Here is a 27,324-nt window from a genome sequence, read left to right as displayed (position 1 = left end):
AGGACGTAGAGTAGCAAAGTCAGGTGTCGGGGGCCGGTACCCCTTTTGCAGCCGGAATCCCTCTGACTAGGCCAGAATAGCGAGGACAGGTGGCGTATACCGCTCCGTCTGCATCCTCCTGGGATCCTTTTGCGGTGGAGCTACACTCCTAAGCTCCGGGCCTTCTTGGGTATGGTCCTTGACCGGGTTGAGACATACGTTAACTCCAACCTGCCCCTCGACTCAAGTCCAGGGTACGAGGGCCATGTCTCCATCCGCTGCAGGTTCACCCAGAAGCCACGTTCAGGGATGGAGATCACAATCAAAGAACCATGAGCCAAGATGGCTGTTTATTAAATATGAAATATTTAGTGTAAACTAAATGTGAGTCCTCCACCCTCACCCACTACATGGTTCCCCCTAACTTTTGGTTCCCCAGTCTCCCAATCTCCAGTAGGGACAGCACCTAGTGCCTACTAGCCCCCTCTGGTGGGAGAAGTGTGGTGTTGGATGTGGAGGTGAGGTCCTGAGCATTGCACCGTTCTTACCTCGAAGGAGGGATACTACACCCCATTAGAGAGGTGCAGCATCCCTGTGGCGGTCAAACCCTCAGGGGCGCCACATCTCCACCTTGTCTGATAAAGGGTGGTCCTCAGCTGGGGACTTCCACTATGGTGTCTATGTATCCTTATACAGACAGTATAGTCAGTCTCACAAATATGCCATATCAGGCTTTTAAAAGTGTATTCCCACCTCAAACATTTATGGCATATCCACAGGATAGTCCACATATGTAGCGTAGAATTAGGTCCAACCAATGGTACCCGCATCTGTCTCAAGAACAGGGTCCAGCGCGCTCTGCTGTCAGTGGAGAGGTGGTTGGAATTACCATGCAGATGAATAGGAATTCTGACCACCTCTCCACTGAGAGTGGGACACCTCAGAGCCCTGTTCATGAGGTAGAAGCAGGCCCGGTGGTGGGACTCGCATCTATTATACATTTATGACATATCCTGTGTATATTCCATAAATGAACAAGCTGGGAATAGCCCTGTAACAAGGACATTTGGATTGCAAAGCTCTAATTTTGGACTTAAACTTATTAAGGATTGCAAAAACAATGTATGTATTAAATAATGATTATCGAATCACTGAATATTGTAGTAGCAGTGACAGTTTTAGAGATTTGTCCCTGCCAATTTTTATCCTTATTCATTACTCCCAACAATTCAGACAGTCTTACAATGCAGTGACTAAATACTTGATTCCACCTATCCTGCTTCCTTTTATCTTTTCCTCCTGCAAGGACAGTGAGGAAACTGATGCAAGAACTGATCCCATAGTATTATATGTGATCGTTCTTTTTTATCCGGTACATCAGTTCTTGTGGTGGACCCTTCAAGGAGCCAGATCAGAAAACACTACATGTTACGTTTCTTGATCCTGATCTCCTATTTTTCAATATAAACTGGTGAAAAAGCCTGATGACAACTGATGTTGTTTTTACATCAATTGTAATAAGCTGAGATAAAAGAAAATTTATCTGAATGGCACAGGTATATAGAAACTCAGCCTAGCAAAGGGATAGAGGGGCCAAGTCTTCTTCCTTTACAGGAACCCCTGGACAGAAGGAGGGAAAAATTGTATCAGCAAAGGACCAACCAGACATCTCAGAAATCAACTCTGTGGTGTTTGCATTATAAAAAGCTATGTGACTTCTGAAAACATCCACAAATATCCCAATTCTCATAGGTGAGACCATAAGTTTAAGAATTGAGAGGTCACATCCATAGTAGACATTGTTTTCTTCTTTACGGACCACTAAAAACCCATGATTGCTGCTAAGAATATGAGGTCCCTTTAGTGGCACCGTGTTTTTCACAGTACCAAGTATCCAGTTAGTTTTATGGCCAACATCCACCTCCCAGTAATGTTCACCACTCTGAAACCCAGGCATTCCTAGTACATAAAGCCCTGGCTCAAAGAAAGCGTTGCTATATCTGGCCTGAGGGAAGGATGTGTATCTGACCTGTTTAAGACTTTGTGATACAAAGAGATTAGGGTTAGCACTGATGGGGTTGAAGAGTGGTGTTTTTGCCATTGGTGTTGCAATATGCCGTATTCCTCTCCATTCCTGGACTTGGTATGGTGATATGTGAGTTATAGATGGTACACTAAATTTGGACATCTCCCTCAGTTGATCTTGGAGTTTCATCAAATGTTCTGTGGCCCCATTTAGCATTTCTCCTTTTTCTAATTTCACCAGAAAATCAGTTATGGCAGTGGACAAGCCTAACAATGAATGGACTTTGGCTTCCAAATTCTTAACAGATGTTTCTATTGAACCCCCCTGTTTGGCAATACGTGTTTATTTTTCCTTTTCCAGATACTTGTGGAGGTGATGAAAGGATTTTTAAGCCTTTCCCTGTAAAGATTTCCAATGAAACATGTTGTCTGCAGTTTTTTTTCATAGTCTTGAAACAGCTTCCATGCAGCCTCCTGCGGGTAAGTCCGCTTGTGGAAAACTTGGGTGCCTTTATCTTCTTGAAGGATAAGGCAAGATGGACTCTATGAGGACATACAGTGGGTACGGAAAGTATTCAGACCCCTTTAAATTTTTCACTCTTTGTTTCATTGCAGCCATTTGGTAAATTCTAAAAAGTTAATTTTGTATTCTCATTAAAGTACACTCTGCACCCCATTTTGACTGAAAAAAAACAGAAATGTAGAAATTTTTGCAAATTTATTTAAAAAGAAAAACTGAAATATCACATGGTCATAAGTATTCAGACCCTTTGCTCAGTATTGAGTAGAAGCACCCTTTTGAGCTAGTACAGCCATGAGTCTTCTTGGGATCGATGCAACAAGTTTTTCACACCTAGATTTTGGGATCCTCTGCCACTCTTCCTTGCAGATCCTCTCCAGTTCCGTCAGGTTGGATGGTGAACGTTGGTGGACAGCCATTTCCAGGTCTCCTCAGAGATGCTCAATTGGGTTTAGGTCAGGGCTCTGGCTGGGCCAGTCAAGAACGGTCACAGAGTTGTTCTGAAACCACTCCTTTGTAATTTTAGGTGTGTGCTTAGGGTCATTGTCTTGTTGGAAGGTGAATCTTCGGCCAAGTCTAAGGTCCAGAGCACTCCTCAAGAGGTTTTCACACAGGATATCTCTGTACTTGGCCGCACTCATGTTTCCTTCAATTGCAACCAGTCGTCCTATCCATGCAGCTGAAAAACACCCCATAGCATGATGCTGCCACCACCATGTTTCACTGTTGGGATTGTATTGGGCAGGTGATGAGCAGTGCCTGGTTTTCTCCACACATACCGCTTAGAATTATCACCAAAAAGTTCTTTCTTCGTCTCATCAGACCAGAGAATCTTATTTCTCATAGTCTGGGAGTCCTTCATGTGTTTTTGAGCAAACTCTATGCAGGCTTTAATATGTCTTGCACTGAGGAGAGGCTTCCGTCGGGGCACTCTGCCATGAAGGCCCGACTCGTGGAAGGCTGCAGTGATAGTTGACTTTGTGGAACTTTCTCCCATCTCCCTACTGCATCTCTGGAGCTCAGCCACAGTGATCTTGGGGTTCTTCTTTACCTCTCTCACCAAGGCTCTTCTCCCACGATTGCTCAGTTTGGCTAGACGGCCAGGTCTAGGAAGACTTCTGGTGGTCCCAAACTTCTTCAATTTAAGGATTATGGAGGCCACTGTGCTCTTAGGAACCTTGAGTAATGAAGAAATTCTTTTGTAACATTGGCCAGATCTGTGCCTTACCAGAACTGTCTCTGAGCTCCTTGGGCAGTTCCTTTGAGCTTATGATTCTCATTTGGTCTGACAACCACTGTGAGCTGTGAGGTCTTATATAGACAGGTGTGTGCCTTTTCCAAATCAAGTCCTATCAGTTTAATTAAACACAGCTGGACTCCAATGAAGGAGTTGAACTATCTCAAGGAGGATCACAAGGAAATGGACCGGATGTGACTTAAATATGAGAGTCTGGGCAAAGGGTCTGAATACTTATGACCATGTGATATTTCAGTTTTTCTTTTTTAATAAATTTGCAAAAATTTCTACACTTCTGTTTTTTTTCAGTCAAGATGGGGTGCAGAGTGTACTTCAATGAGAAAACAAAATTAACTTTTTAGAATTTACCAAATGGCTGCGATGAAATAAAGAGTGAAAAATTTAAAGGGGTCTGAATACTTTCCGTATCCACTGTAAGTCAGGTTTTTAGCTTATTTACCACATGCTACTGCCACAGTCAAGACACTATGGGCTCATTGTTCACACCGATCTTGATGAGGAGATGTGCTGAAGTTCCTTATTCATGAAGAGGAGCATGGCTTTTCATGAACGTGGAGTGTTGGACGAGTGGTGTACACCTCTGTGTACGCCCTGTCACAAATCCAACTACAGTCCCCACTGGACTAATATTTTTGGTTTAGCGACTGCTGCCGCTAATCATGAATTTTATGAACGGCGGATGGCATGCCCTCATCCTAACACAGCTCCACCTACTTTGTTGTAGTTGGGGGAAAATGGGGGAAAATGGCAAAAGTAGCTAAATTTTAGCACACCCTTAAGTTGCACCAAAATTATGCAACTTTCCAAAGCTTTGTACTCCTAAAAACATCATAATATGTACAGCTGAAACCAGAAGTTTACATACACTATATAAAAAGACACATACAGGCTTGGACTTTCCCACAGGAGAACAGGAGAATCCTCCGGTGGGCCCCTGTGCAAGAGTGGGCCACCACCCTCTTATATTTTCAGCACTTGGCACAATATACTTGACTCACTATGTACAGACAAAAGGCAGCATCTTATTCTTTTAACAATCTGCCCAGTTCATTGTTATATAAATTTGTGATTGATGATAATGTCACATTTGTATGACGCTGAAAAATGGGGCCCTTTTGTTGGTTACTGGTGGGCCCTTGGCACCCCAGTCCGACACTGCTTGTGTCACTTGTATTCGGTGGCTCTGTGTCCCGGTCCTCAGTCGTCTATCAGGTAGTTTGTTGTGTAGGACATATACTATTTTAGTGCCCTGCCCCCATCACAGAGATCGTCCCCTCTAACAGTTGTAATGTAACTTGGGACAGGAGCTGACATTATGATGCCACAATGGGTGAAGATATACTGTATGTGGTCTGCCATCTGTAAATGGCGCCCCCATAATTCCTGCTTCTACTTGAGGAATATTGAGGGTAGTAATGATCACTCCCATCATTGTAACTGTGTAAAAAAAAAAAGTCAAGACAAAAAACCTCACATGACACTTTTACTTTCTTTCTTTTTATCTTTTATTGGAATAGCAATAAGCAACATTGTAATAAAAATATTACTGGCCCTTAAAGAAATTAAACTATGATCGCAGTGACTCTCAGTCAGGCCCATAGAGACCACAGAACTAGCTTTGGTCATTGAGGACTGGCTGAGAGTCACTAGACCCAAAGATCCAGAGGAAGGCGAAGAAACCCCCCGGAGAGTTCTGCCTCAGGGGGGGCAAAAATTCCTTCCTGACCCCAGTTGTGGCGATCGGATATTTCCCTGGATCACGTCTGTCCTGCTGCATATTGCTGTATATCTGCTTGTCTTATAAGCTTAGGAGAAGGAAAAGACAAATACACCCTGCTCAAGAGGAGCTTACTATCTAATATACAATATACAGGCTGCTCCTGAGGGCATGCAGAATAATGTACACCCTGTCCTAGGAGCTTACAATCTAATATACAGACTGCTCCTGAGGGCATGCAGAATAATGTACACCCTGTCCTAGGAGCTTACAATCTAATATATAATATACAGACTGCTCCTGAGGGCATGCAGAATAATGTACACCCTGCTTCTAGGAGCTTACTATCTAATATACAATATACAGACTGCTCCTGAGGGCATACAGAATAATGTACACCCTGTCCTAGGAGCTTACAATCTAATATATAATATACAGGCTGCTCCTGAGGGCATGCAGAATAATGTACACCCTGTCCTAGTAGCTTACAATCTAATATACAATATACAGACTACTCCTTAGGGCATGCAGAATAATGTACACCCTGTCCTAGGAGCTTACAATCTAATATATAATATACAGGCTGCTCCTGAGGGCATGCAGAATAATGTACACCCTGTCCTAGGAGCTTACAATCTAATATATAATATACAGACTGCTCCTGAGGGCATGCAGAATAATGTACACCCTGTCCTAGGAGCTTACAATCTAATATATAATATACAGGCTGCTCCTGAGGGCATGCAGAATAATGTACACACTGTCTAGGAGCTTACAATCTAGTATACAATATACAGGCTGCTCCTGAGGGCATTCAGAATAATGTACACCCTGTCCTAGGAGCTTACAATCTAATATACAATATACAGACTGCTCATGAGGGCATGAAGAATAATGTACACCCTGGTCCTAGGAGCTTACAAACTAATATACAGGCTGCTCTTGAGGGCATGCAGAATAATGTACACCCTGCTTCTAGGAGCTTACAATCTAATATATAATATACAGGCTGCTCATGAGGGCATGCAGAATAATGCACACCCTGTCCTAGGAGTTTACAATCTAATATACAATATACAGGCTGCTCCTGAGGGCATGCAGAATAATGTACACCCTGTCCTAGGAGCTTACAATCTAATATATAATATACAGGCTGCTCCTGAGGGCATGCAGAATAATGTACACCCTGCTTCTAGAAGCTTACAATCTAATATACAATATACAGGCTGCTCCTGAGGGCATGCAGAATAATGTACACCCTGTCCTAGGAGCTTACAATCTAATATACAATATACAGATTGCTCCTGAGCGCATGCTGAATAATGTACACCCTGCTTCTAGGAGGTTACAATCTAATATATAATATACAGACTGCTCCTGAGGGCATGCAGAATAATGTACACCCTGTCCTCGGAGGTTACAATCTAATATATAATATACAGACTGCTCCTGAGGGCATGCAGAATAATGTACACCCTGTCCTAGGAGCTTACAATCTAATATATAATATACAGACTGCTCCTGAGGGCATGCAGAATAATGTACACCCTGCTTCTAGAAGCTTACAATCTAATATACAATATACAGACTGCTCCTGAGGGCATACAGAATAATGTACATGCTGTCCTAGGAGTTTAAAATCTAATATACAATATACAGGCTGCTCATGAGGGCATGCAGAATAATGTACACCCTGTCCTAGGAGCTTACAATCTAATATATAATAGCAGCTTACAATCTAAGGATATGTGCCCACGATGCAGAAATGCTCTGGATTTTTCCTGAGCGTTTCTGCATCTCCCTGGCAGAAAAAAACACATGCGGATTGTACATGCAGATTGTACATGCGTTTTTCCTGCCAGAACATGCGGATGTGAAGCGTTCTTCACATGCATTTCCGCATGCGGGTTGACAAGCGCTTAACAAGCGATTTTAGCATCACTTGGAAAGTGCTTGTCAACTTGGTCACACTATATAAATCCATGCAACCGGCATGGATTTATATACTGTGACCGAAAGAATGTTTAAAAATAAAAAATGAATCTATACTTACCTTCTGATGGCCCCTGGAGTTTTGATTCACTCCTTCCTGGCTGCCGGCAGATCGCGGTACACTGAAGGACCTGCCGACGTCAGCGTTGCGTGACCCGTCACATGACTATGACGTCAGCGCAGGTCCTCCAGTATATCGCGATCTGCCGGCAAGGGCGGACGAGCGCAGCGGGGGCCATCAGAAGGTAAGTATAACATTTATTTTTTATTTTATTCTTTTTTTTACAGTTTTCTATGGTACCCGGGTCCAGAGGAGAGTCTTCTCTCCTCCACACCTTGGTACCATCCGCACATTGAACGCATGTATTCTGCATGTGCTTATCTAGTGAAGCGGAATACATGCATTCTTATGCAAGTCAATGGCGGCGAAAACGCAGCGCTTCCGCAAAATAATTGGTAGTGCTGCGTTTTTTTCCACAATGATAACCCACAGCGGAAATTTCCGCAGCATGTGCACAGCACATGCGGATTATCATTAGGGAACATGGCAGGCCTTCTACCATGCGTTTTTTAAGCGTTTCTGCACCGTTTTTGCCGTTGCAGAAACGCTTAAAAAACGCATCATGGGCACGCAGCCTAATATACAGTATACAGACTGCTCCTGACGGCATGCAGAATAATGTACACCCTGTCCTAGGAGCTTACAATCTAATATATAATATACAGGCTGCTCCTGAGGGCATGCAGAATAATGCACACCCTGTCCTAGGAGCTTACAATCTAATATATAATATACAGGCTGCTCCTGAGGGCATGCAGAATAATGCACACCCTGTCCTAGGAGCTTACAATCTAATATACAATATACAGACTGCTCCTGAGGGCATGCAGAATAATGTACACCCTGTCCTAGGAGCTTACAATCTAATATATAATATACAGGCTGCTCCTGAGGGCATGCAGAATAATGTACACCCTGTCCTAGGAGCTTACAATCTAATATACAATATACAGGCTGCTCCTGAGGGCATGCAGAATAATGTACACCCTGTCCTAGGAGCTTACAATCTAATATATAATATACAGGCTGCTCCTGAGGGCATGCAGAATAATGCACACCCTGTCCTAGGAGCTTACAATCTAATATATAATAGGAGCTAACAATCTAATATATAATATACAGGCTGCTCCTGAGGGCATGCAGAATAATGCACACCCTGTCCTAGGAGCTTACAATCTAATATATAATAGGAGCTTACGATCTAATATATAATATACAGGCTGCTCCTGAGGGCATGCAGAATAATGCACACCCTGTCCTAGGAGCTTACAATCTAATATATAATAGGAGCTTACAATCTAATATATAATATACAGGTTGCTCCTGAGGGCATGCAGAATAATGCACACCCTGTCCTAGGAGCTTACAATCTAATATATAATATACAGGCTGCTCCTGAGGGCATGCAGAATAATGCACACCCTGTCCTAGGAGCTTACAATCTAATATACAATATACAGACTGCTCCTGAGGGCATGCAGAATAATGTACACCCTGTCCTAGGAGCTTACAATCTAATATATAATATACAGGCTGCTCCTGAGGGTATGCAGAATAATGTACACCCTGTCCTAGGAGCTTACAATCTAATATACAATATACAGGCTGCTCCTGAGGGCATGCAGAATAATGTACACCCTGTCCTAGGAGCTTACAATCTAATATATAATATACAGGCTGCTCCTGAGGGCATGCAGAATAATGCACACCCTGTCCTAGGAGCTTACAATCTAATATATAATAGGAGCTAACAATCTAATATATAATATACAGGCTGCTCCTGAGGGCATGCAGAATAATGCACACCCTGTCCTAGGAGCTTACAATCTAATATATAATAGGAGCTTACGATCTAATATATAATATACAGGCTGCTCCTGAGGGCATGCAGAATAATGCACACCCTGTCCTAGGAGCTTACAATCTAATATATAATAGGAGCTTACAATCTAATATATAATATACAGGTTGCTCCTGAGGGCATGCAGAATAATGTACACCCTGCTTCTAGGAGCTTACAATCTAATCTGAAGGTAGTTTACCGAGGGGTGGCTGCGGTGCAGCGGGGTCACAGGAGGCAGTGTCGCTGCTACAGAAGGCCGGTGTCGGCGGGCCCTGGGCTCTCATAAAATGTCGGCGCTGGTGAGCACAGTCCCTTTTCCCATTGATTGCCCCGCAGCTGGCTTTGGAAAAATGGACGCTGGAGGAGGCACATGCATCTCCCGAGATCTCAATCTGCGCATGCGTCGCCTCCAGCGGCCATTTTCCCAAAGACCACTGCACGTCAATCAATAGGAAAGGGGACTCCTGCTCACCGGCGCCGACATCTTATGAGAGCCAAGGGCCCCCAGCATCGCCCCACTCCTGCTGTCATCGGCCCCCTGAAGCAAAGGCCCTGCATCCTGTGACCAAGCTCCACCGTCGCCGCCCCCGGCAACCTACCATTAAACGGACAATAAGAGGCACCACCATTTTATTTAAAAAAAAATATTTTTCACCCCAAAATTTGGGGTGCGTCTTATGGTCCGGTGCGTCTTATAGTCCGCAAAATATGGTAATGGCAATGCAAGTCTATGGGTCTGTGAAAAAATTGGATGACATCTGAGTGTAGTCCAACTTTCACCGACTTACAGAAGGGAGAAGGTGAGAAACCTTTTGTTCTCCACCCCTGAGAAAAACTGATGCCACTCTGATCAAAGTCTGATCAGAGTCTGTAACTCTATTTCGCCGTTGGCGTTGCTTCAATTCTGCTTATGATATCCTATGGTTCCAGTTCTGATCCTCCTGCTGCCATCAAGCTACTACGTTCTCCGTTGTTTCTGCTCGGTGGTCCTGCTGCGCCATCGTCATCTGTCAGTGCTTAATTATAGCTGCTCATCTGAACTAGATGAGACATACCACCTATCATTACAAAAAAAGAGGATTAAATGATAGGTCCTATTTAAGGAATCATCCTGATACCCAAGAGATAACACGTCACTCAGAGATGTTTGCTGAGATTTTTTTAGGGGTAAATAGTGTAGTTCAAAACTTCACCACAAACACCCCACAGCTAACACCACAAACACCCCACAGCTACACAATGTGTGAATGGGGCATTAGTGTAGAGTGAAGAGCTACCTACATGGACTTGTCTTCCTCAAGCTGCTGCCTCTGGGACACAAGATGGTTCAGGATTAGAACCTTACACATTCTGTACCAATTGTGATGTCATGTGATATCTATGATGCCATATGCCCTGTGATGTCATGTCCCTTGTGATGTCATAATAGCTGCCACTACTGAGTTATGTATCAAGTTTCCAACATCAAGGAAGAGTTGAATTAATAAAGCAATATCACTGGCTGCAAATAACCACCGGCCTAATTTCTAATTAAGTCATGACTAGAGATGAGCGGTGTTCGACTAGAACTGTTCGCCAATCTCAAATTCGAGCTGTTTTGGGCGGTGTTCGAGTTGTTCGACGAACCCGAACGATTTGCAAAAAATTCGGCTGTTCGAGGTTATGTTCGATAACTGTTCGTGCACCAAAAGCGTGTCCTGCATGTCTGGCGCTATTTAGAGCACCAATCATGCAGGGATTGTCTGCCACTCACTGTAATGCCACAGCCATGGTGGTTGTGGCATTACAGTGATTGCCCAAATCGATGGGAACAGTGCTCACAGTGAAACATGAAAAGCCGGCAATTCAGCAGCGGCATACACCGGTACCCGACAATTTAGAACCGAAAGAATAGAGCTTCACACATAGATTAGATAGATATAAACATGTCAGCCACATATATACGAAGTACAGTGAAAGTGCTGCTTACTGTACTTGTCATTTAGCGTAAAGGATTTATCAAAAAAAATATTAGTGTTTTCATGCACCGTCTCTTTTAAAAAGCCGGCCGGCAATTCAGCAGCGGTACCCGACAATTTATAACAGACAGAATAGAGCTTCACACATAGATTAGATAGATAGAAACATGTCAGCCACATATATACGAAGTACAGTGACAGTGTTGCTTACTGTACTTGTCATTTAGCGTAAAGGATTTATCAAAAAAAATAATAGTGTTTTCATGCACCGTCTCTTTAAAAAAGCCGGCCGGCAATTCAGCAGCGGTACCCGACAATTTATGACAGACAGAATAGAGCTTCACACATAGATTAGATAGATAGAAACATGTCAGTCACATATATATGAAGTACAGTGATAGTGTTGGTTACTGTACTTGTCATTTAGTATTAAAATAAAGGATTTATTATTAAAAAAATTGGCGTGGGGTTCCCCTTAATTTTAGGCTCTAGCGGAGGTTAAGCAGACGGCTGGGGCAGATGTTTGAAGCCTGGGAAGGGGGTAATACCCACGGAGCTTCCCAGGCTACTAATATCAGCCCCCAGCTGAATACATAGCCTTTACTAGCTATTAAAATGGGGGACCCCCCCCAAAAAAATGACGTGGGGTCCCCCTAATTTAATAGCTAGCAAAGGCTAGGCAGACAGCTGGGGGCTGATATTAATAGCCCAGGAAGGGAGCCATGAATATTGGCCCCCTCCCAGGCTAGAAACACCAGCCGTCAGCCGCCCCAGAAATGGCGCATTCATAGGATGCGCCAATTCTGGCACTTAGCCTCGCTCTTCCACGCTGCCCTGGTGCGGTGGCAGGGGGTAATAGGGTTGGGGTTGATGTCAGCTTATAATGCCAGCTGACATCAAGCCCAGGTTAGTAATGGAGAGGCGTCTATAAGACACCCCCATTACTAACCCCATAGTCAAAGTTAAAAAAAACACAAACACCCAGAATAAAGTCCTTTAATTGAAATAAAGACACAATCCTTTATTGTTCTAAATTAAACCATACTTACCGTCACGCCCATTCCAGCTGAAGCCAACGATCTCCTGCAATAAAAGAAAAATAATAAAGCAACCTCATCCTTACCTTTCCATGGTTCCCACGACAGCTTCAGCTCTGCTACATCGAGATGACAGGCTGGACCGCAGCAGAACGCTGCCATCCAGCCTCTCATCCCGCAGACACTGAGAAGCGCAGGCTTGCTTGCGCTGCTCAGCGTCTCTCTGTGACGACATCCAGATGAGCCGAGTTCATGTCCAATGAACTCGGCTCACCTCATGCACGTCACTGACAGCGTGGGAAAATTCTCACGCTGAAGCGGTGAGTGCAGGAGAATTCTCCCACGCTGTCAGTGACGTGCATAAGGTGAGCTCATGTCCAATGAACTCAGCTCACCTCCTGCACGTCACTGACAGCGTGGGAGAATTCTCCTGCACTCAGCGCTTCAGCGTGAGAATTCTCCCACGCTGAAGCGCTGAGTGCAGGAGAATTTTCCCACGCTGTCAGTGACGTGCATAAGGTCAGCTCATGTCCAATGAACTCAGCTCACCTCCTGCACGTCACTGACAGCGTGGGAGAATTCTCCTGCACTCAGCGCTTCAGTGTGAGAATTCTCCCACGCTGAAGCGCTGAGTGCAGGAGAATTTTCCCACGCTGTCAGTGACGTGCATGAGGTGAGCCGAGTTCATTGGACATTAACTCGGCTCATCTGGATGCCCTCACAGAGAGACACTGTGGAGCGCAAGCAAGCCTGCGCTTCTCAGTGTCTGCGGGATGACAGGCTGGATGGCAGCGTTCTGCTGCGGTCCAGCCTGTCATCTCGATGTAGCAGAGCTGAAGCTGTCATGGGAACCATGGAAAGGTAAGGATGATGTTGCTTTATTATTTTTCTTTTATTTCAGGAGATCGTTGGCTTCAGCTGGAATGGGCGTGATGGTAAGTATGGTTTAATTTAGAACAATAAAGAATTGTGTGTTTATTTCAATTAAAGGACTTTTTTCTGGGTGTTGTGTTTTTTTTAAATACTTTACTAGAAATTCATGGTGGTCATGTCTAATATTGGCGTGACCCCATGAATTTCGGGCTTAGGGCCAGCTGATAATGCCAAGCTGGCCCTAACCCCTTTATTACCCAGTGAGCCACCGCATCAGGGCCCTGGATGAGTTGGGTACAGCGCCAGAAGATGGCGCTTCTATGAACGCGCCATTTTCCGGGGTGGCTGCGGACTGCAATTTGCAGCGGGGGTGGCCCAGAAAGCTTGGGCCTCCCTGCGCTGCGGATTCCAGCCCCCAGCTGGCTTCAGATCGTTGGCTTCAGCTGGAATGGGCGTGATGGTAAGTATGGTTTAATTTAGAACAATAAAGGATTGTGTCTTTATTTCAATTAAAGGACTTTATTCTGGGTGTTTGTGTTTTTTTTAACTTTGACTATGGGGTTAGTAATGGGGGTGTCTTATAGACGCCTCTCCATTACTAACCTGGGCTTGATGTCAGCTGGCATTATAAGCTGACATCAACCCCAACCCTATTACCCCCTGCCACCGCACCAGGGCAGCGTGGAAGAGCGAGGCTAAGTGCCAGAATTGGCGCATCCTATGAATGCGCCATTTCTGGGGCGGCTGACGGCTGGTGTTTCTAGCCTGGGAGGGGGCCAATATTCATGGCTCCCTTCCTGGGCTATTAATATCAGCCCCCAGCTGTCTGCCTAGCCTTTGCTAGCTATTAAATTAGGGGGGACCCCACGTCATTTTTTTTGGGGGGTCCCCCATTTTAATAGCTAGTAAAGGCTATGTATTCAGCTGGGGGCTGATATTAGTAGCCTGGGAAGCTCCGTGGGTATTACCCCCTTCCCAGGCTTCAAACATCTGCCCCAGCCGTCTGCTTAACCTCCGCTAGAGCCTAAAATTAAGGGGAACCCTACGCCAATTTTTTTAATAATAAATCCTTTATTTTAATACTAAATGACAAGTACAGTAACCAACACTATCACTGTACTTCATATATATGTGACTGACATGTTTCTATCTATCTAATCTATGTGTGATGCTCTATCTTTCTGTTCTAAATTGTCGGGTACCGCTGCTGAATTGCCGGCCGGCTTTTTTAAAGAGACAGTGCATGAAAACACTATTATTTTTTTAAATAAATCCTTTACACTAAATGACAAGTACAGTAAGCAACACTATCACTGTACTTATTATATATGTGACTGACATGTTTCTATCTATCTAATCTATGTGTGAAGCTCTATTCTTTCTGTTCTAAATTGTCGGGTACAGATGCTGAATTGCCGGCCGGCTTTTTTAAAGAGACGGTGCATGAAAACACTAATATTTTTTTTAATAAATCCTTTACACTAAATGACAAGTGCAGTAACCAACACTGTCACTGTGCTTCTTATATGTGTGACTGACATGTTTCTATCTATCTAATCTATGTGTGATGCTCTATTCCTTCTTGTCTAAATTGTCGGGTACCGGTGTATGCCGCTGCTGAATTTGCCGGCCGGCTTTTTTAAAGAGAGTGTCTTCTGAGCAGTTTGTCAGCTTTTGGACACCTTTGCAGGTGTTTTCTATGTGTTTCTATGTGTTTTTGTTTGCCTGCCATTGGTTTTAACGGTGTTCGACGGTGTTCTAAGGTGTTCGACGAACAGTTCGACGAACAGTTCCTCGAACATCCCGGTGTTCGACGAACCGAACCGAACCCGAACACTACGGGGGTGGCTCAACACTAGTCATGACGCACGTTACAACCTAAACATTTCCACCCTTTTATTCTAATCTCTATCACCTACTGTTCTATGAACTAAAGGAAAACACAGGACGTCATACTGCAATTCCTGATAATGATAAACCGTCAGTTCCAGGTCCCCCCTGATCCAACAGGACCAAGAGAGCTAACAATGGAGAATTGTACCAGTCTGCAATTAAATTCAGCTTATGAAAACCCTATGTTTTGACAACATTAATGGCAAAGCTACCCAAAAATGGAACCAAATGGAGTGGTCTCAACTGGCCCACCCCTTTCTATATGCTTTTATTAGAGCACATGGGTGTCATAGAGGTCAAAACCAGCTGATTGCTGAGGGTCTTCAAGACCTCTGACAGATTATCAGTTGATCGACCAGCAAGTCCTCATTTAAGGAAGGGGTTGTCCAGATTGACCAGCTGGGCTCACACTGGCATACTAAATCATCCAAATGTGCAGATTTTCCTTGGAATCTGGTCAATAACATTTTTTTAAATCATAGAATCACTATAACAATCACAGCACAGGACACATGACCCAGCGCCATTTGCTGAGATTTTCAGGTTAATGATGCAGTTCTGAATCCCACCGCTAACCCCCCATCTATACAATGTATGAGTGAGGTCGTAAGTGAAGAGTTTCCTACCTGGACTTGTTTCCTTCAAGCTGTCGGGCTCTAATGAAACAAGATGGCTCAGGTGTTACACTTTGTACATTCTATACCAATTGTGATATCACATGTTGTCTATGATGTTTATGTGCTTTGTGATGTCATCAGAACTGCCTGTTTAACCCCTTCCAACCCAATGACATACATTGATTTTGTGAACAGGCTATTTGGACACAACGGCGCAGACAATGAAGGAACAATAGTAATCATCCAAAATTATAACTATAGGGACACACACACACATACATACAGGTGCATCTTACTAAATTTGAATATCATCAAAAAGTTAATTTATTTCAGTTTTTCAATGCAAAAAGTGAAACTCATATATTATGTAGAGTCATTGCAAACAGAGTGATCTATTTCAAGTGTTTATTTCTGTTAATTTTGATGATTATAGCTTACAGCCAATGAAAGCACAGAATTATCTCATTATCTCAGTAAATTAGAATAATTAACAAAAACACCTGCAACGGCTTCCTAAGCGTTTAAAAAGGTCCCTTAGTCTGTTTCAGTAGGCTCCACAATCATGGGGAAGACTGCTGACTTGACAGATGTCCAGAAGGAAGTCATTGACACACTCCACAAGGAGGGTAAGCCACAAAAGGTCATTGCTAAAGAAGCTGGCTGTTGATGCTGTATCCAAGCATATTAATAGAAAGTTGAGTGGAAGGAAAAAGTGTGGTAGAAAAGTGTGCATAAGCAACCAGGATAACCGCAACCTTGAAAGGATTGTTGAAGAAGTTGGCCACTACTTTTTATGATTGCCCCAATCGATGGACCCTGTGCCCCTAAGTGTTTTTCTAATTACCTCCTGCTGTCCTTCTTGCATGTGAGCGGTGCTATCGCTGGTCGCTCACAGGCATCATGTGATCCCCGGCTGCAGCCGGCGGTGACTTACTTCTGCGTTCCACGGTGGATGCTGGGCTGTGGGCAGGATTACCCTGCGCGTCACACCCAGCGCTCTCCCTCTCCCCATTCATTGGGAAATGGCGAGGTGGATGCTGGGTGTGACACGCCCACAGCCCAGCTTCCAATGAGGGGACCGCCTCACTGATGTCACGCCTCACTTGATGTGACATCAGCGGCGGGTCACATGATGCCTGTGAGCAGCCAGCGATAACGCCGCTCTCAGGCAAGAAGGACAGGAGGAGGTAATTAGAAAAACACTTAGGGGCACAGGGTCCATCGATTGGGGCAAGTATAAAAAGTAGTGGCCAACTCCTTTAAGAAAAGGCCATTCAAAAATTTGGGGGAGATTCACAAGTAGTGGACTGCTGCTGGAGTCATTGCTTCAAGAACCACCACACACAGACGTATCCAGGACATGGGCTACAAGTGTCTGATTCCTTGTGTCAAGCCACTCATGACCAATAGAATACACCAGAAGCGTCTTACCTGGGCCAAGGATAAAAAGACCTGGACTGTTTCTCAGTGGTCCAAGATGTTGTTTTCAGATGAAAGTAAATTTTGCATTTCATTTGGAAATCAAGGTCCCAGAGTCTGGAGGAAGAGTGGAGAGGCACACAATCCAAGCTGCTTGAGGTCTAGTGTGAAGTTTCCACTATTAGTGATGGTTTGGGGGGCCATGTCATCTGCTGGTGTAGGTCCACTGTGTTTTATCAAGACCAAAGTCAGCGCAGCCATCTACCAGGAAATTTTAGAGCACTTCATGCTTCCCTCTGCCGACAAGCTTTTTGGAGATGGTAATCTCATTCTCCAGCAGGACTTGGCACCTGTCCAAACTGCGAAAAGTACCAATACCTGGTTTAAAAACAACAGTATCACTGTGCTTGATTGGCCAGCAAACTCGCCTGACCTTAACCGTATAGAGAATCTATGGGGTATTGACAAGAGGAAGATGAGAGACACCAGACCCAACAATGCAGACGAGCTGAAGGCTGCTATCAAAGCAACCTGGGCTTCCATAACACCTCAGCAGTGCCACAGGCTGATCGCCTCCATATCACGCCGCATTGATGCAGTAATTGATGCAAAAGGAGGCCCGACTAAGTATTGAGTGCATTTACTGAACATACTTTTTAGTAGGCCAACATTTTGGATTTTAAAAACATTTTTCAAGCTGTTGTTATAAAGTATTCTAATTTACTGAGATAATGACTTTTGTGTTTTCATTGGCTGTAACCCATAATCATCAACATTAACAGAAATAAACACTTGAAATAGATCACTCTGTTTGTAATGACTCTATATAATGTTTCACTTTTTGTATTGAAGAACTGAAATAAATTAACTTTTTCATGATATTCTAATTTAGTGAGATGCACCTGTGTTTGCATGTGTATATATATATGTTCTAGGTGCAGTATCGCAGTGTTCAGGATTCCGCAGAATCCACAGGAGCCGTCACAAACTTTTATTTTTCTACTTCTATTAAACCCCCTTTTAGGCGCACTGTCCGCCCTGGGCCAGCCACCGTGATATACGTATATACTGCCCCAGACAGTAAGGCCCCACCGGAGGCGAGACACTGGCAGAAAGCATGGGTCACTGAATCTCTTCTGCTGCAGTGCAGACAGCAGCTCACTTCTCGTACTAACAGAACACTGATCAATAATGCTGGATCCTTGTCACTGCGATACCGCACCTGGAACAACCAGGGAGAGCGATGCTGCTGTTGGTAAGTCTAACAGTGATTGGCAGCAGTGCAGCCAATCAGTGTTAGTTTTGTTTGTGGCCTCTCCTCCGCACTAACCACACAGCTCAGGTGATGAGCCATGATGTGCTGAGTAACAGTGCGCCTCCCCTATTGTGTCATAGGCTAACAGTAAGAAGTACAGAGAGATAGATGGCTCCTGCTACATCACTCACCAAAAGTTAGATATATATAGCTGAGCAGGATTATCACCCATAACTAAGTGAGCCCCCGCTAACACAAACAGTGAGTGTCATAGGGGGCTTAACTTATTGGTGATAGAGGGTGAGAGGGCTCAGTCACTAAGGGAGGATTTCCCTCATTTTTTTTGTTTCATCCCTGACTGACTGAGCCTCCCCTGTATCACCCCTGACTGAGCCTCCCCTGTATTACCCCTCACTGACTGAGCCTCCCCTGTATCACTCCTGACTGAGCCTCCCCTGTATCACCCCTGATTGAGCCCACCCTGTACCACCGCTGATTGATATAATGTCCCCATTTTGGTATAATGTTCCCCATCCTGTGCCCCATGCTATAACCATGTCCCCCCTCTGGTATAATGTGGCGCCCCTGAGGGTTCGACCGCCACAGGGAAGCTGCACTTCTCCAATGGGGTGTGGTATCCCTCCTTCGAGGTAAGAACGGTGCAATGGTCAGGACCCCACCTCCACATCCAACACCAGACTTCTCCCACCAGAGGGGGCTATTAGGCACTGTTGTGCTGCCCCTAATGGGACATGGGAGACTGGGGAACCAAAAGTTAGGGGGAACCATGTAGAGGGTGAGGGTGGAGGACGCACATTTAGTTTACACTTAATAATTCATATTTAATAAACAGCCATCTTGGGCACTGGGTTCTTTGATTGTGATCTTCATCCCTGAATGTGGCTTCTGGGTGAACCTGCAGTGGATGGAGACACGGCCCTCGTTCTCTGGCCTTGAGACGAGGGGCAGGTTGGAGTTAACGTATGTCTTAACCCGGTCAAGGACCATACCCAAGAAGGCCTGGAGCTTAGGAGAGTAGCTCCACCGCAAAAGGATCCCAGGCGGATGCAGACGGAGCGGTATACACCACCTGTCCTCGCTATTCTGGCCTAGTCAGAGGGATTCCGGCTGCAAGAGGGGTACCGGCCCCGACACCTGACTTTGCTACTCCACGTCCTAGTCAGGAAAGCCCGGCAGGCCCAGAGGATCCCACCGGGTAACGGAAGGAGTGGAGCTGCCACCCGTACCCTTTTTCTGAGCGTAGTCCAGAGGGAGACCCGGCCTATCTACACACACAGACAGGAGAGGACTCAGTCTGAAGTTTAGGAACACTCTGGTGCGGGGTCCTGATTAAGCACTTGAATTACTTGGAGGTTGTCGGACCCCCGTTCCTGGGGACCGCAGAACTCCGCGAGGAGCAGGGAGAAGCCTTGCAGCTGCACTCTACACCGCGAGTAAAAACCCTGGAAGTCAACCCCTATGGCCTCCGGACTCTTTATTTCTGCACCGCGCCGCGCAGCACCAGACCTCCTACACTACGACTCCCTCCATCCTCTTCTCTGCCCTGAGGCCCTGCTCCGCCTGTGGGGAGTAGTATCAACGTCGGCTGCCACAAAATCACGCCTCAGAGGACTGCAGCAGCGCTGGTGGCCTTCACCAGGTACCACAGGTGGCGTAGTCGATAGCAAACACTCCACCCTGATAGCCCGTACCACCCTTTTTAATGTGACGGCCCTGGGCACGGAATGGGTCCAGGCCACGGCTACTACCCCACCAAACATCTGACCCGGCTCCGAGTTACCCCCCATCTTCCCAGGGAAGGGCTGCGAGCGTCACAATAATGTCCGCCATCCTGGTGTAATGTCACCCATCCTGGTATATTATCCCAATTCTGGTATATTATCCCCATCCTAATATAATGTCCTCCATCCTGATATAATGTCCTCCATTCTGATATAATGTCCGCCATCCTGATATAAGGTCCCCATCCTAATATAATGTCCCTATCCTGATATAATGTCCGCATTCCTGGTAAAAAGGCCGCCATAGTGATATAATGTCCGCCATCCTGGTATAATGTTCGCCATCCTGATATAATGTCCACATCTTGGTATAATGTCACCCATCCTGATATAATATCATCCATCCTGGTATAATGTCCCCATCCTGATATAATGTCCTCCATCCTGGTATAATGTCACCCATCCAGATATAATGTCCTCCATCCAGATATAATGTCACCCATTCTGATATAATATCCTCCATCCTGATATAATGTCACCCATCCTGATATAATGTCCTCCATCCGGGTATAATGTCACCCATCCTGATATAGTGTCCGCCATCCTGATATAATGTTACCCATCCTGATATAATGTCCTCCATCCTGGTATAATATCCACCATCCTGATATAATGTCCTCCATCCTGGTATAATATTACCCATCCTGATTTATTGTCCTCCATCCTGATAAAATGTCTGCCATCCTGCTATAATGTTCCCCCAGCTGGTAGCTGACTTCTGCGGGCCACCAAGGGTAGCGCACGACTTCACTGCCATATGCACCCCATCATTGGCAAGCCGACATATGCTGCCAGCCTCTGATTGGCCGGCAGCGTGTATTGCAGTGCAGGTAGCCAGCAGGTCTCTGCGTCACAATACATTTCAGCAGAATGTGCGTCAGAGAATGGACATCCAGGTGAAATTGGTGTCGGCGGGCCACATTCAAGCATGGGTCTGGTCCCGGTTGCACCCTCTATGACCGTGATCATTACGCCCCTGCTTGTTTTCTATGTTTTAATATAACAGTAACAGTATTGCAGTATGTAGTGGAAATATTGATCTCATATGAATCCAGCCTAATGCTGGCTTTCACAGGAGTATCAAGATGGGGACGCACAACTGTATGGTAAGCATACAGGCACATGCCCGCTGTATGTTGCGTGTGAAGTGGGCTCCACTCCTGAGTCAACTCCACACATGCAGATCCTCCTGTGGACATACTGGTACTGTATGTTCATCTGTGCCAAGGGATTAATATTTTGAATTGATTTTATGCATGTGGAGAGGAGCGCCCTTATCCCGGCACTGGTTGTCTTAAAAAAGGCATGCAGCAATGCATTTATATTACAACCTTTTTTACATGCATAAAAAGTTGTAATTTGTACAAAATTATATAACTATGCAACATTTGACACACTGGACGTCAGCTCTTTTTTTTTTACATCGAGAAGTTTGCTACCATGCTTACAATGTTGTGTTAAATAATTTGCACCAAATTTATCATTTGGGGTAAAATTTGATAAATATGGAATAGTGGAGTTGAAGTGAGGACACAAGATTCGGCCCAAATTTCACCATTTTTGATAAATGTGAACCATTGTGTTTTTATGTTTTATGTTTTTATTAGCACATTTTATCTCACAATTGGTGGGCTTGTATTATTTCTATGTAGCTATATAGTGGGCCCCAGGAATCATTTTCTCTGGTGGGCTCAAGACACACCAGTCCGACGCTGGACACATAAGCATGTTTTTCTCAATATCTGACATGAAATCAGAATAAACCTTTCCCATTTTAGGTCAATTAGGATTACCATTATTTTTAATATTTGTCAAATGCCAGAATAATGAGAGAGAGAGAATGTTTTAAGGCATTTTTATTACTTACTTCAAAATCAAAAGATTACACACACTAACAATACTATGCCTTTAAACAATTCTGGACTGCCCATATGATGATGTCATGTGTTTGGAAGCTTCTTTTGGCAACATCTGAGTTAATTAGAGACACACCTGTGGATGTATTTTAATGCACACCTGAAACACAATGCTTCTTTGTGTAGCATCATGGGAAAGTCTAAAGAAATCAGCCAAGACATACGGAAGAGAATTGTGGACTTGCACAAGTCTGGCTCATCCTTGGGTACAATTTCAAGATACCTGAAGGTGCCTCGTGCATATGTACAAACAATTATACACAAGTATAAACAAGATGGGAATGTCCAGCAATCATACCGCTCAGGAAGGAGACGAGTTCTGTGTCCCAGAGATGAATGTGCTTTGGTCTGACATGTGCATTTCAACCCAAAGACAAAAGCAAAAGACCTAATGAAGATGATGGTGGAAGCTGGTAAGATTTTGTCAATATCCACAGTGAAATGAGTACTGTATCAACATGGGCTGAAAGGCCACTCTGCCAGGAAGAAGCCATTACTCCAAAAGAAACATAAAAAAGCGAGATTAATGTTTGCAAATGCACACAGGAACAAAGACCTTAATTTTTGGAGACATGTCCGCTGGTCTGATGAAACTAAAATTGAACTTTTTGGGCATAATAACCATTGTTACATTTGTAGGAAAAAGGGAGAAGCTTGGAAGCCTAAAAAAACATCATGAGAAAAGAAGATTATGTGGCAATACTGAAGCAACATCTCAAGACATCAGTCAGGAAGTTAAAGCTTCAAATCATAATCAAAATTATGTTAACTAAGTACCCTATATTATTTTCATGCACTATTGCAATTTATTAATTTATTTCAGAGTATTTGTGTATTGTGTTTCTGTCTTTGGTTTCTTCCCATATACTTGTAGGCTATCAGCCCAGGAGAGAAATCACATTAGATAGGTTCCCAGCAAAGAGGATCGCCTTATTGTTGCTGCTGGGCATGCATGAATTGGCCAATTTATGCTCTAAGTATCTTCGCTTTTTCCTACTTTCTAGAGCAGTAATGCAATTCAAATTTCATATATGTCATGGTGGAAATTTAAAGCATGGTGAACACCTCCTTGTTGTGAAGACATTGGGGGGCAATTGTCCATTAAATCATTCTACAATCTGGTCATGTGCTTAGTCCTGCTGCACAGATACCTTCTGCTACTGACCTTCTCATGAGATTTACAGGAACACATTTAGGAGCATTGAGGCTTTCTGATGACTAAAGTGGTACTTTCTTGAGTGTGATCAGAAATTATGGGGGTGGTTAGAAGTTTTAAGGGGGCGGATAGGGGTTTAGGACTTTTGGGGCACCTGCTAAATTTATGTAGAAAACATTTGCATCATTGCACAAGTCAATAGAAAAGTATTCAGAAATTTTTATTAGTTCTCATGACATCAGATTAAGGCTATGTGCCCACGATGCAGAAATGCTCCGGATTTTTTTAAATCACCTGCCGAAAATCCGCAGTATGAAGATAAAAATCCAGCCCCCAGTATATACTGTAACCTGACTAGACATCACCCCATTGACACGGTCCTCATATCTTCATGTGTTCCCGGTTCAGACACCAGTCACATGGCAGGTGACCATTGCACCAACTAGATCACATACAAACATATAAAGTTTGTGCAGAATAAAGAGAATTAATACCCTGGCATGAGAAGGGCAGATATAGAAATTAGACTCATAAAATAATCAGTAATGAGATCTCATCCAAATATCCCTGAGATTTAAAGGTCTATCCCCACTTCAGATATTTATGGAGTATCTGCAGCTTGCTTAGCTATTTTCATATGTTCAAGTCATGCACCACTCCACTCTTTTCCCCATATACAGCTACTACTAGCCGCCTTGACTTGAGAAGGGACCACTCTCCAGAACCATTCTCTCGCATCCCTCATTAACCTAGGCGATCACTGTGCACCCTTGGTGTCACTGACAGGACCCCATTTGAGTCTGCTGGTATTCTGAGTGGGTGTTATGCTTCTCTGATTTCCTTGGACTTGTGATCACACCCTGCTGTTTGTATTAAACTCCTTTGGTGCTGCTCTATGCCTTCCATTGCCTGCTCCCGTGATGAGGTCTTCAGGCTCTGCTATACTAACCCAGCTAGTCCATTTTTGGCCTGAATGTTAGTTTGGATCAGGACTTTGCCTTTTGGCTAATACATTTGGTTTTTCAGCCTGGTTAATGTGACTCTATACCTGGATCCTGACCCAGGGAACTCCTGACAACACTTACCCGTTGAATAATTTGCCTGGAACTTGAAGTTCTTCTCCTGTATCTGACTACTGGCTTTGACATCTAGAAGTAGAGTATGTGCATACAACATCTTTTTTAGCTAGGTACGCTCTATAACATGCTTGAAAAAGCGCTAAAGAAAAGCTGCAAAAATGAACATGTGCACTGCAATGTCCAAATGGTTTGCTGTGAATATGTTCAGGCTTTGGAGTTTCTTTTAACTGTATGTTGTTTCCAAAGATGCAAAGCGGTACAGTAAACAGTAAAAAAAAAAATGCACATAACAGTACAGTACTTAAAAAAGTCCCGCTGTTGGGAAAAACTGCAAAAACTACAGAAAAGATGCTTCAGGAAAAAATACGCTAGCATTTCCTGAAGCATCTTCTGGTTGAAGAACTCGGTGGGCACGTACGCATCTAAAAGATGTTGTGTGCACATACCCTGCCTGACTCCATCTGACAATGATACTGTCCTGTGGCCATACTCATGTCCTGTGCTCTATAATAGCCTGTGTCTTGATGTCACTGCTGCAGCCATCTGCTAATTAGCACATACTCCTAATGCTACCCTGCAGCAAAGTCCAACTCCTTCCAGGTTTAATGGAGGAAACCATGGCTGCCATAATGTCTACATACCAGTTTAGCCAACATTAAAACTACAAGGATCCACCATCTTTTCTAGTGAAAACTTGACAGGATCCACCTTTGAGAAATCCTCTGAATATGCCATTGTTTAAAGTGTGAATAACCATACAAATACATGAAGGCCAATTATTAAGATATGTAAACAATAAATCTATCAATACAACTTGTTATCAGGTAAAGGTACAGACTAATATTTAGGCTGTGTACACACAGCGCCCATCTGCAGGGGTGAATAAGCTCACAAGTTTTCAGGTAACTCTTCAGAGTTACAGCAAACTCGTGCACTAAAGTCTGGCTGTAGATGTTCATAGCTATCTGCCACACTGTGAGATGCCAGTCATACAATCCCATGGTATATAAAGACAATATATACACCAGATATTACAACCTTTCTATGGTTCTTGTCTTAATGGAAGACTTAAGGCGTATTTGTGGCGCCCTGAGGGTTCGGTTGCCACAGGGGTATTGCACCTTAACCAGAGGTGTGATATTCCACTCCCAGGTAAGGATGGAGTGTGGACCAGGGCTCAGTTAGCTGCATACACACACTCACCCCATTTCCGGGGGACAGCTCGACGGTGCTCCCATTTATGCAGGCACGACTGACTAGGCTCAACGGTGCTCCCATTTATGCAGGCACAACTGACCATGTCCCTGGCTGGAGTGGGGAGGGGGGAGAGAACCCAGTGACGTAGGAGCAGAAGGGACGGTTTCTGGAGCATAGGAAGGAGCTCATTGGGTGCAGGTCACCTGAGCTCAAACACAGAGAAGCAGATAAAAGGTGGGGGCCATCTTAGGAGGGAGTTCAGTTCAGAGAGGGAGAGCAGAAAGGGAGAGAGAGCTGACAGGCTCGGCCTGAGCTCAGCTCCACGAGGCAGGCCTAGAGAGAAGGCCGGGACCAGAGAGAAGAAAAGAAGAAGGAGAAGGAAGGAAAGAGGAGAGACAGAGGAGTAGAAAGGCTCCAGAAACAAGAAGGCAGAAGGGACCCTAAGAGAGCAGAACGGACAGCAACCGTTGCAAGCTCGCGTTATATCGGGTGAAGGGTCAGGCCGTGGAAGGGTACCGGATTCCCAAGTTGGTGGAGGTAAATAATCCCTCAGCCAAAAACCGGAGGTCGTGATCATTTATTGGTGCGACCCCTTGCAACACCCGCTAGGAAGGCACCACATAGGGTCAGGGAAACTGGCGCCAAGTTTTACCAGAGAAGGCCCGAGGCAGCTGGACAGAAGCGTGGTCACTGGTGGGGCACGAGAGGCCAGAGAAAGGATAGAAGGGGGTCCTGTGCCATACTCCTGAATTGCCTGGGGGTTGACCGAGCCCCTCACCTGGTGGACCCAGCACGGCTCAGTCAGTCCTTGCCGACGGAAGTGACTTGGATAACAACTGTGAGTAAAAGGCCTGAACTGCACCATTGGACTCTGTGTGATTTATGCTGCGCCTGCACTATCACCCCCAGCATCCACCTACATTGCCCTGAGGCTACACTCTTCCCGTGGGGAGTTATCCTATCCCTGTGCTGCACACCAACATCAGCCTCAGTGGTCTGCCTTGCAGCGGCGGTCATCCCTGACCGCAATCCACGGGTGGCGTAGTCGGACATTCATAAATCTACAAATAGACTGCCACAGCATTTGGTCTGACCACCCTGAGCCACGGGATCGGGTTGCCACTACTACCCCCATCATCGCACTGAAGCCCGGTTCCGGGTACCCCACGGCCCAGGGGGCGAGTCATATTCACACTGCATGATTATCATGAATGAGTGCTGTTAAAAAATGCTTGTTTCATAATTATCTTGCCATGTCTACAAGCTGCAGATCACCAAATTAACGAGCAAAACGCTCGTTCACCAGGCAAAATGATCTTTTATGCAGCACAAAAGTTCACAGTTCTCAGCTATGCATTGTCCTTTGTAAAGACGACTCACACCAGCGTGAACAATGGCAGCCTATGTGCACTGAGCGATCTACCATGGATTGCTCAGTGCGTATCTTTTACTTTGGTCTGCCTGTGCAAACAGGTGTTCAAACAACCATCGATCAGTAAAGGTTTACCGATTGGTGGTCGTAAACAGATCCTAACCATCCTACTGTAGTGAAAGAGCTCGAGCAGCAATATATTTATAAAGTTACTTAACTATTTGCAATGATAATATATAAATGCAATGAGAGTGTTAGAGCTGTGGTCTATCAGTGGGTCTCCATCTTGTCTGATAGAGGGTGGTCCTCAGCTGGAGACTTCCACTATGGTGTCTATGTATCCTTATGGGGCATA

General features: G+C 44.7%; 1 pseudogene; it reads right to left on the bottom strand.

Annotated features, from left to right (window-relative positions):
- Positions 1-1,552: 1,552 nt before the first annotated feature.
- On the bottom strand, positions 1,553-25,359 carry LOC141271510 (zinc-binding protein A33-like; annotated as a pseudogene).
- Positions 25,360-27,324: the final 1,965 nt, after the last annotated feature.

Source organism: Phyllobates terribilis, unplaced genomic scaffold (genome assembly GCF_046119375.1).
Source record: "Phyllobates terribilis strain yellow unplaced genomic scaffold, ASM4611937v1 Scaffold_5__5_contigs__length_657084704, whole genome shotgun sequence".
In the NCBI taxonomy this organism is placed as follows: Eukaryota; Metazoa; Chordata; class Amphibia; order Anura; family Dendrobatidae; genus Phyllobates; species Phyllobates terribilis.
This window is presented reverse-complemented; position numbering and strand designations above follow the sequence as displayed.